Source organism: Esox lucius, chromosome 14, assembly GCF_011004845.1.
Source record: "Esox lucius isolate fEsoLuc1 chromosome 14, fEsoLuc1.pri, whole genome shotgun sequence".
NCBI classification, from domain to species: Eukaryota; Metazoa; Chordata; class Actinopteri; order Esociformes; family Esocidae; genus Esox; species Esox lucius.
In genome coordinates this window covers 23,506,871-23,517,354 of record NC_047582.1, presented here as the reverse complement: position 1 = coordinate 23,517,354, position 10,484 = coordinate 23,506,871, and the positions used below count along the sequence as shown (strand labels likewise).

The window sequence follows — 10,484 nt, the reverse complement described above, 5'->3', positions numbered from 1 at the left end:
GGTTCCCCCTTTGACCTTTCCCTAGATGTTTTATATCCTGAATATACAGTGTGCCACCTTTTGATAATAGCTGTACACTATATGAGTTTCATAGCTTACATTCTTGTTATGACACTTATGTTATTGAACTCCTTCTGTGGTGTTCTTTTAGAGTTTATGTTTAGCTGCGAAATGGGTTAGGAGTATTTCTGGGTTCAGAGGTTAGAAACATGGAATGTGCCAGATCCTGATTCCTTCTCTGTTATTATGGCCAGAGACATTTGTCTCAATGTCAGAGGGAGAACAGGTGTGCGATTTTTGAATTCAGTTCAAGTCTTAACTTGATATGCTTCTACATGTGTCGAGAGTTTATTTAGTTTTGACAGTTGGCGTGTGATATATGAACATTTGAAAGCCTCTTAACATGTCCTATTAGAAAGTTAACTGAGGTTCAGTTGGTGCAAAATAACAAACAAGTATACATTTTCCCTGCAGATAAGCTAATTTCCTCTCTGCAGATCCTGACATCTGCTCTCTGACCTCCCTCTGACCAGCAGAATGCTGGGTAGTCGCAGGAAATGCCCCCTGCTGAGGGCCTATGGTCTTGTAACTAATGTGGGTACCATGACCTTTAACTCTGGATCTGTCATGTGGGCTGATTGGCAGCAGGAAAGAGACACTGCCACATTAGTTACTTTCAGATAGAATACAACATTAGTCTCAAGGGAAGGATTCTTATCATATAAGATATTCTGAACACCGGGGGGAGAAATGGGTTTTGTGGATCTTGTTTAGAATCTAGATCCGTTTATGTCTCAACATCCCCATTTCTCTGATATGCAGCAGCAGGCCTGTAATTTCACTAATCACAACCCCTTGTCTCTCACAATCTCCCACACATCTCTCCCAACTGGGCTGTTTACTCACAGCTTCTTTCATCCCTGTCCTCTTCATTCCCGCTCTCCCACATTCATCCCTCTCTGTTCATTCATTAAGAGCCTCTTTAACTGCAGCTTTACCTGCCGGTTGGGATTGAGGGGATGGTGGCATGTGAAGGGGTGGACTGCTTGTGTTTGTGGCCGTCGGCTCATTCTTACTCCTCACTGAGGAAGACTTGCAGAGTGAAGGTGAAGAATTTCACGAGACGATGGGGTTTTGGCATTCTGCATGCTTGGGATTTCCAGGACCAGAGGATGGTTCTGTCTGCTACTCCAAAAGGTCACAGGTCATCTTCACGGTTCTCCTCAATACAAACCATGGTACTGTAGCTAGCAGAGTGGATGTGTGACGTGACATTTGAAAGCAGTCTTTGATCGTGTCAGACTCCCTAAGTGGATTTTTGTTATTAGAGTTTCTCTGTAGTCTGGTCTGATTTTACACCATGCGTTACCAAATAGTATTACAGTGAGTTTGATTTATTCCTGGGAAATCAAAACAACCTTACTGAAGCTGATAACCTAAATTATCAGTGGCATTTACAACATTTACCTGAATTTTTCTCTGTTTTATGAAGCGAATTCCATATTCCGTCTATGGTAAATAGATTATGCCAATCTCTAGTTCAGGTGAACTTCAACCGTTTAGCAGTATTTTATATTGGAACTAGCTATACTCTAAACAAGGAGGGTCTCGATCTACTCCTTATACATAAACAGGTCCGTGAAGTCATCTGGGCTGGTACATGTGAGATTGGTCTTATGGTTGGATAGATACACTTACCTCTGACATGACCTCACCGAGTCATCTGCTTCTGATATATTTAACCCGACACCCACAATCACCACACCCACCCGCATACAGTATGCACAAACACTAACCGCACACACTGCGGCTCTCTTTCTGACATAGGCCTACCCCTCACGTTTTGTTTTATCAGCTGTGGCAAACTCTCAGCCAGCCGCTGTATCCCTCTTCAGCGCCGATGCCCCTGATAGATATGACAGTGGCCTTCGCTGGCCCCATCAGTGTCAGACTCGGATGTTTCCATGGTGACTTCATGCAGAATAGAATGTGTGCCGCTCGCCTGCTTGCCTGCCGCCCCTTGATTCCATTCCGGAATGTCCACTAGGATGGAATCCACCGCCTTGGGGAAGTTCACTGTGTGAGAGAGACGGAGAACTGAGAAGTCAGACTGGGAAGGAATTCCAAACAGGATCGTGTCACTGTGTGTGTCTGTGCAGCGTGCCCGCCTGTGAAAACAGATTAGAAGTCCTTCTACTGACCAAGGCAGTCAGGAATGTGTTGGACCTTGAGCGCCGGCGTGTCGCAGGCCAGGTGAAATCCAAGCGCTCATCGCACCCCCACACCAGAGACGACGTATTGATCCATCAGGTTTACACACAAACACAGCTATACCCACTGTTATGTACAGTATGAGAAATGACCAGGGCTCAGGCTTTAGGAGAAGTACCGTCCCGGGTGTGTATGTGTATTATTAGTGAGAACCAGATGTCCTCACATCTATAGTAATCCATGGCAAATCTGTCACCGAGGACATTTGGCTGATACTCATTGGTTAAAAAAAAGGGGTATTTTAGACTTTGTTTTAAGGTAATGGTTTGGAGTTAAGGTTTGGTTTAGATGATGTAGGGTAATGATTCTGGGTTAGGGAAAATATAATTTTGAATGGGAATTACATTTTTCCTTTTAATGTCCTTACAAGTTTAGGAACTTGTGTGTGTGTGTGTGTGTGTGTGTGCGTGCGCGTGTGTGCGTGTGTGTAGTCATAATAAAAACATAACGGCTTGGTTCAGCGGTAAACAAACAGAGCTGGAGACAGAACACTTCCCTTATCTCAGTACCGTCCCGGGAACTGTGTCAAGAACGCCCTTCAAGTGTGACTGTGTTTGTTTCGTTTTGCATCAAAAGTTACATATAGGGACAGTTTCATGGACACAGGTTACTCATAGTTGAGGACTGAAAATTCAGGGTCACTGGAAAACTCCATCTTTATTTTTTTGTCCTGCACTAAACCAAATCTGTGAGACCGGCCCATCTGCTGCCCATGAGCTGTGACTCTTATCCAGAGGGACTTATTGCACTGAACGCATATTTTTTCATACTGGCATACCATGGGAATTGAACCCACAACCTGTGCATTCCAAGCACCATGCTGTTACCAAGAGAGAGAAACTGGTCATGTTAAGTATGAGTTGGTTTTGTATTAAAACCCCATTCAGTCTTTGTAAATACATTTTCCAAATCTTATAGTATAGAAATATATATATATATACAAACAGGGAATTTGTTTACCTACACTTGGCCTTTATAAGCTCATATGTATTTTTGCACTAAAATTAAGTTTTCACCAACCTCCTTGTTGATTACACTAACTTCACCCATTTCTCAGCTTTACTTAAATCTAATGGAAGTTGAAGTCATGAGAGTTGCTGGAGTTTCTGGCACCAGTTGTCCTCTTCTTTAGTCACAACACTATTCAACATGCCCCACTATCCTGTAAACTAAACATAGTTAACTCAAACAAAAACTCTTGTTTCTCCCTATTCCTGTTTTCCAATAGGACTTATTCACTACCCTGATATCAGCTATGAATGGGCTCCATCTCCAGTCATTCTCAGTAGAACGCCAAACAATAGGTAGTACTTGGCTTTGTGTGAATGGGAGAGATGGTGCAGTCCAAATATTAATATTGCCACAATATGATCAACTAGGCCATCCCTTTTGCCTTTTATGCAGTAGGGCTATTACCTTTGAATCGACAGTCTCCTTTGAAGAATGCAAACTATTGAAAACAAATGTTCCTAATGACATTAGAACTTGTCTTGTATTTTACTTTATTCTGCATTTGATCACACAACTAAGACTGGGGAACTGCTGTACTCAGACTGACGAAGTACAGTAAACTTGGTTAGCTTAGGAGTGTGCATGGCGGAAGAGATATGGTAAGTAGGTCTATGTGTCATGGAATAATCTAGGAGGGCATGTTTGAACATATGGTGGTGACATGGTCACAGAAGACAGTATAATTCCTCTTAAACATCTTCTGGCAAAGGATTGTGAACTTGTATGCATGTTAAATCACTGTTCAGAATTATAACACAGGAGGGCGAGAGAAATTAAAAGTAACTCAAGAATAACGTCACTCGCCCCCAAATGTAGGCTGGCTGGAAGGGGGGGGGAACCGCTCGCGCCTCATCCGTGGTCAGAGAGAAAGCGTGGGGGAGGAAGACAAGACACTTGGACAGAGGAAGCGTGTGGGTAGAAGACAACACACCGCGTTATCAAGAAAGAACTTCTAACGCAAAGATAGCGGGTTTCACGATACTCATTTCAGCCAGTTGGATTTTGTCTTCTAAGTTGCTCAACCACCGCTAGACGTTTTGCACAACTTGGAAAACCTATCCGTAAGTACTGAATTATTTATTTTCCCATTCACTCCGCTTTTTGCGACATTTATTCCTCTTCATTTATGCGTATTATTAGTTTTTCATTAAAAAAAAAATTAAACAAAGCCGAACATACTTTTGTATTGTTTCCGTACAAATTGCTTTCATTTGTCTGAAAGCTGCTGGTTCGGCGTTTTTCACGTCGCGGAAAGGGGAAACTCGTGGCAGTAAAGGCAACTAAATTGAGTTTGCCAGGCCGACGTTGCACTTTCTACTCCGCTTCTTTTTCTATAACATTGAGTCCGCGCTGTTGCCTTTACCATCGTGTTTTTACTATTGTATTATGTTTAAGTCTAAATAAGCTATTTTTGGAGCTCCACATCTGTCAAATGTCCTTTGAAAAAATTACATCAATAGTAAGGCAAGCGAGAATCAGTTGCCTTCATAATGAATTACTTTTTATTAAAATGACGAATGGGTTGCTGTGTTACAGTCAGTCATCTCATGATCTGAACAATCCAGATGGGGCTGAGGCGAAACTCGTTCCTTTCTCGCTGACCTAGACCCTGGGCAGGTTTACCTGACTTCAACGGTCCAGAGTGAGCTCTGATATTTTGAACAAATTCGATTTTTTCATGTTGACCTGCAATATTTTAGGAATAATTACGGTCAAGCAGAATGTCTGAAAAGTAGTCTTCTTTTTGGCCGATGCATCGTTCAGTTTGGCTGATTGCAAAGGTCCAGATGGATCTCCCAACTTTGACGTTTTGATCAACATGGATTTTTAATGTAGACCTGTCAAAATGAATCACTAATTCTTGTCTGAATGTGTCTCAGGAGAAGACGACATGTCATTCCCATGAGGGCTCATGATTCTGAGGTGGTCACAAAAGATGTAACCTGCTAGAGTTTTTTTTGGCTATGACACCTCCCGCCTTCCTCTCCTTCAAACCAACAACCTGAAAACAGTCTGTGTGTTTGTGATCACAACACACATTTAAGCCTACTTGTGGGATAGGCCTCAGGGTAATAAATATTATATTACAGAATAAGGTGAAGCCATTGGGACCCTGTATTGTCAACTTTGTAATGTTCTGGATAAGTAGTTTTGAGCACATGAAAACCATCTCATATATGACATCTCCTATATAGGCCAGCCTGGCCCCTCCCCTTTTCTTTGTTAGCCAGCCCCTGACTCTGCACTCAGAATCTCTGCATTGATTGTCTAAAGAATTCATACCGGAATGCTACAACAAAAACAGATTTTGTGAATAGTCGATGTGGCAATGTGTTGAAAGCGAATGGATGTTGTTGTCCAAAGGCTCAAGCCATGCTAGCAGTGTTTGTGTATCGCAGTGAGCATGAAGGAAATCAATATCCATTCAGTTACAGGAACTTTAGTGAGAATTGCTAAATATTTAACATTTATAGCATTTTCGTAGCCAACTATGAATGCATGGCAGTGGCAGACTGCTGCACAGGCAATGTCACAGAGGCAGCAATGTGACACTTTCCGTCCCACTCCAGTTATTTGACCCAATTTCTTTCTACTACCATCTTTACCTGGTTGTGGTTTTGAAGTTTAATGGCATTGAAATGGGTGACTTTGTATCTGGGGATAAAGATGGCAGCCTTTGTCAGGCGGGCTGGTTCAGGCAGGCTGGACCCCTGGCAGTGATTAGAGCTGCAGGGCCAAAGCAAGTGGTGTCCCCCAGGGCTCTGTGTTTGGACCAATAAAAAGCCTGGAATAAAACATGCTTCAATCATTACAGCCCGGCTGGAGAAGGCTTCTCTCTTCTGCTCTTTACAGCTCTGGCCTCAGGAAAAGGGGGAAAATACACACTTCCTCCTGCTGGTTGAGTTGGCAGACTAGGAGTGCAACAGTTTCTTCTAAAAAGTTATTTAATGTTGTTTTCTTCTAAAACAGAATGGTGAATTATCAAAGAGTGGAAAAAACCTTACCAGCCTCTGGTGTCTTTTTTTTCTTTTTCAGGCTGCCTGGTGCAGTGGGTTGAGTTGGCGATTGTTTTAGCGTCACATAAAACCTCTATGAATTTGACTGGCAACCAGTTCATAAAGACCACATAGTCTGCTCTCCAAACATCAGATTTTCTGGGCTTTGATGACATCGTCTGCATGTGTGTGTCATCAGCCCGATCTCCTGACCTCAGTTTATAGCTTTCGTCAATGTTCCTTTTTGGCATGCCAGTGCTTATTAAAGACTCTTTCAGTTGGGAGGCTTGGTGCCGTACACCTTCTGATGCCTACATTGGTCGGGTCCTTTTCAAATATAAACTTTTGCTCTGATAATTATGATAACGTCAACATTTGGAGCAGGCCTTTAGCTGAAATCAGATATCCTCTCTATCAGTGTGTGTGTGAAAGTGGAGCCCAGACCACAGGCTTGGTGTGACAGGCCTGTGAAATTGCCTGATTAAAATGGAGGCTGTGGGGTCAGAGGTCAGGTTGTGTTGTGGAGGCAAGGCCCAACATCTGCTATTCAATTTGGCACCACAGGACCCCACTACTAGACTAGATACACCCGATAACAAGGCTTCTTGGTAAGGATCTTTTACCATTCCAGTGTTGGTAGTTTAGAATTGGTATATTGCTTGAGGGGGGGTGCTTTTACTCAGTCATCAGAAAGACAGAGTTGCTGCTTTGCAGTACTGGTCAGCATCTAACCAATGTTTGCATCATTTAGCTTCAGACTAAAGTGTTACAGATGCAGGAGGGCGAGGAAAACATTTTTCTTCACTTTCACTGACTCACTGAAACATCTGTTTTTGACATAGACTCTTTTTTCCTTTTCTCCACCCCTCTCTGTGATATTCTTCGATTCTGGTGTGCCAGTTGGTCCACTAGAAGCCTATTAATGACCAACCTCAGGAAGTGCTTTAATCAATGTACCACACAAATTCAGATTTCTGAACCTGTCCTGTTTCCGGGAATCATTCGATTGCCACCAAAACTGCCTTAGTGACTGAGGAGGCCGTGGTGGAACAGACCCACTGACTGACTCCAACTGGGTCACATTATGTTCTGTTTTCCCGTCCCAGCCTCCCGAACCCCATATGAGACTTTGTGATTGAACTAAAAACAGCCTTTACAGACTGTTGGGAGATGAGATGGCTGCTCTCATAATAGTTTCTGGAAAAGTCTCTCAGAGCTCTGGAAAAGGACAGACGCAGGATAATAGGGAGGGGATGACTACTATTCTCGTTTGTGTCTGTCTTTATGTGAATCTATGTTTGGGAATAATTATGTAATATGACTGACTACTACTGTGGAAAAGGTCAAAAGGTGAAACCTTTCACGTGATGGTGTTTTCCAAGATGGTGTAAAGAAATGTAATAGTTTCTCTTGACTTCACAACCTTCGTTCAGTATCAACTCCACTAGATCATCATGGCAATGAATAGACCTAGATTGAAATGGGAATAACACATTTGTCTCCCTACTATCAGGCAGTCATGCACACAGATAAGATTAGGCAGGGTTGGAGGTAATCTCTCCCTCCTCTCTTTCTCTCGCCTGAGTGTACTTCAGGTTTCACTCTGTTATACTCCGACACATTCTTCCTCCTCCCTCACTGTCCTTTGGGCTTGTGTGGCTCTCAGAGAAGAGGCTCTGCTGGGGGTACAACAGACACGCCCGACCCCCTACTGGCCCCATACCGGCCTCCAGCCTGGTCCATTTACTGAGAAACCAGCAGGGTGGAGCCCACACAATAACAAAGAACTGCCCACTCCATCTCTCTTGCTGTCTGACCTTCTGTCTCCCTAAGAATAAGTAAACCACTCCCACTCCTGTCCATTCTTGTCACTAGCCTGCTGCTAAGCATACCACTTTTTTTGGTTTACCAATTATGGGAATAATAATAATAATTATTATTATTATTGTCTTGAACCAAATTTCTTGTTTTTCGGTAACTAGACAGATGTCCTAAATTTTCTGGAAATTCTCTCAGGTGATTTTTCTCCTTTTACTTTGTTTGAGTACTTTGACTCAGGAAATATACCATAATGTAAAGAGACTGATGGCCTGGAGGAAGTGACAGGTGAAGATTAGGGAGGAGTTGGGGAGGGGGTGAGAAAGGGATGGAGGAGGTTAAGACAGGGGTGAAGAGGTTAGGACGAAGGGCCAGTGTGGTTCCATTCTGTCTGGCTAAACAAGGGGAGTAGTGTTGGTTGAGGTTTTGTCCCGTTGTAGCTTTTTGATGGCTCACTTTCAGGGGAACCAGGGAAAGCCAGACATAGAGCCTTTCTCAGCTGGCCCATCATAGAAATTAGTTTAATGTTAGCTGTTTGCATCTCCACCTTGCATGGAAAGTATTGGGCAGATCTGCTGTTTGTGCCAACAAGCATCGTTGTCCAATGATTCACTCAAACTGGTTCACTTTCTGCCCACTGACACTTGAGAACAAAGGACATTCTTTCCTTTATGGATTCCGAGTTCCTTGTAGAATGATCCTTTCAAGCATCCTAAGGTTGCCGTGACAGCAGACGTTTGGAGTTTGAGTATTGATTGGCTGGAACTCAAGTGACCCAGGCCTCAGCTACACAGCTGTATGTTAATAAGGAGAGATTACAGCCAATCAGAGGCACCTGGCCCTCTGCACCTGGCGATAAGGAGATTATACCATGGTGTGTATCTGACAATGTGCTTTGTGTTGGGTTTTATTCTGGTGTTAAATATGACATGATTGTAACGGTTAGTCAGACTTTGTGCTAAGAATGCTTTTTAAAATCTATAATATAGAAGTACTTGACTGTTGGTACCAAAATCAGCCCCACCCTTCTGTAAAAGTGTAATCAAGCGCTGAGCTAATTATTTTTGAGCTAAAAATTAGTTTAGGTGCTGGGCCTTAGTGAAAAGACTCCTGTAGTGCTGAGGCCAGATAATTAACAATGACTGTAATGTCCCTCCCAGTTTTGGACCTGGCTTTTCCCGTCTCCATGACTACCCCACTTCAGTTTGAATTGGCAAGCCATTACCAATTATTATCACCAGCAGCTAAGGCTTAGGGCAGCCAACGTCATAATGTCCCAGTCACAAACCAACTGCCAGTGCCATAAGTCTGTCTTTCTCGTTTGGTACCTCCTCTCTGTCTCACTTTCACCTCCCTCTGTTCCGCCCCCTCTCTTTCTGTTTCTTTCTCTCTGGCTTGCTCTGTGTCCCTCACTCTCTGGCTCGCTCTGTGTCCCTCACTCTCTGGCTCGCTCTGTGTCCCTCACTCTCTGGCTCGCTCTGTGTCCCTCACTCTCTGGCTCGCTCTGTGTCCCTCACTCTCTGGCTCGCTCTGTGTCCCTCACTCTCTGGCTCGCTCTGTGTCCCTCACTCTCTGGCTCGCTCTGTGTCCCTCACTCTCTGGCTCGCTCTGTGTCCCTCACTCTCTGGCTCGCTCTGTGTCCCTCACTCTCTGGCTCGCTCTGTGTCCCTCACTCTCTGGCTCGCTCTGTGTCCCTCACTCTCTGGCTCGCTCTGTGTCCCTCACTCTCTGGCTCGCTCTGTGTCCCTCACTCTCTGGCTCGCTCTGTGTCCCTCTCTCTCTGGCTCGCTCTGTGTCCCTCTCTCTCTCTGGCTCGCTCTGTGTCCTTCTCTCTCTCTGGCTCGCTCTGTGTCCTTCTCTCTCTCTGGCTCGCTCTGTGTCCTTCTCTATCTCTGGCTCGCTCTGTGTCCTTCTCTATCTCTGGCTCGCTCTGTGTCCTTCTCTATCTCTGGCTCGCTCTGTGTCCTTCTCTATCTCTGGCTCGCTCTGTGTCCTTCTCTATCTCTGGCTCTCAGAATTAGAATTGTTTTTCTTATTGTACTAGTGTATATTTGTATTTTGTTGTGTTAGTTGACAAGTTTGTGGCAATAAAGTATTGTTAAAAAATGTCTCTCTCCCTGTCCTCCCTCTCTCTGTCTCCCTCACCCATCTCCCACTTTCTGCCTGTCTGTTTATATCCTACTACCTCCTTTTATCCTCCGCTCTTCTTGCTGCCCTGTACACTGTGCTAAAGACCTGCCCTCTTCCAGACGGGCTCGTTCAAGCCGTCCAGTATTTCAGTTAACTTTGAAAGCCTTAGTAGGTAGATGAGTGACTTCCAAATGCTAATCAGGGTCTGCTAGTTAGGTGTTAGTAAAAAAGGTCTCTAACTCAGTAGGTTATAATGGC

General features: G+C 44.0%; 1 protein-coding gene across 1 annotated transcript in view; it reads left to right on the top strand.

Moving 5' to 3' along the window:
* Positions 1–3,958: 3,958 nt before the first annotated feature.
* The window catches only part of lhfpl2a (LHFPL tetraspan subfamily member 2a), a 38,805-nt gene continuing 32,279 nt past the window's right edge, over positions 3,959–10,484 (top strand). Inside the window, exon 1 of the mRNA XM_010878106.4 lies at positions 3,959–4,343. The gene's annotated coding sequence lies outside the window, so the exon portion shown is untranslated. The remainder of the gene's footprint in view (positions 4,344–10,484) is intronic.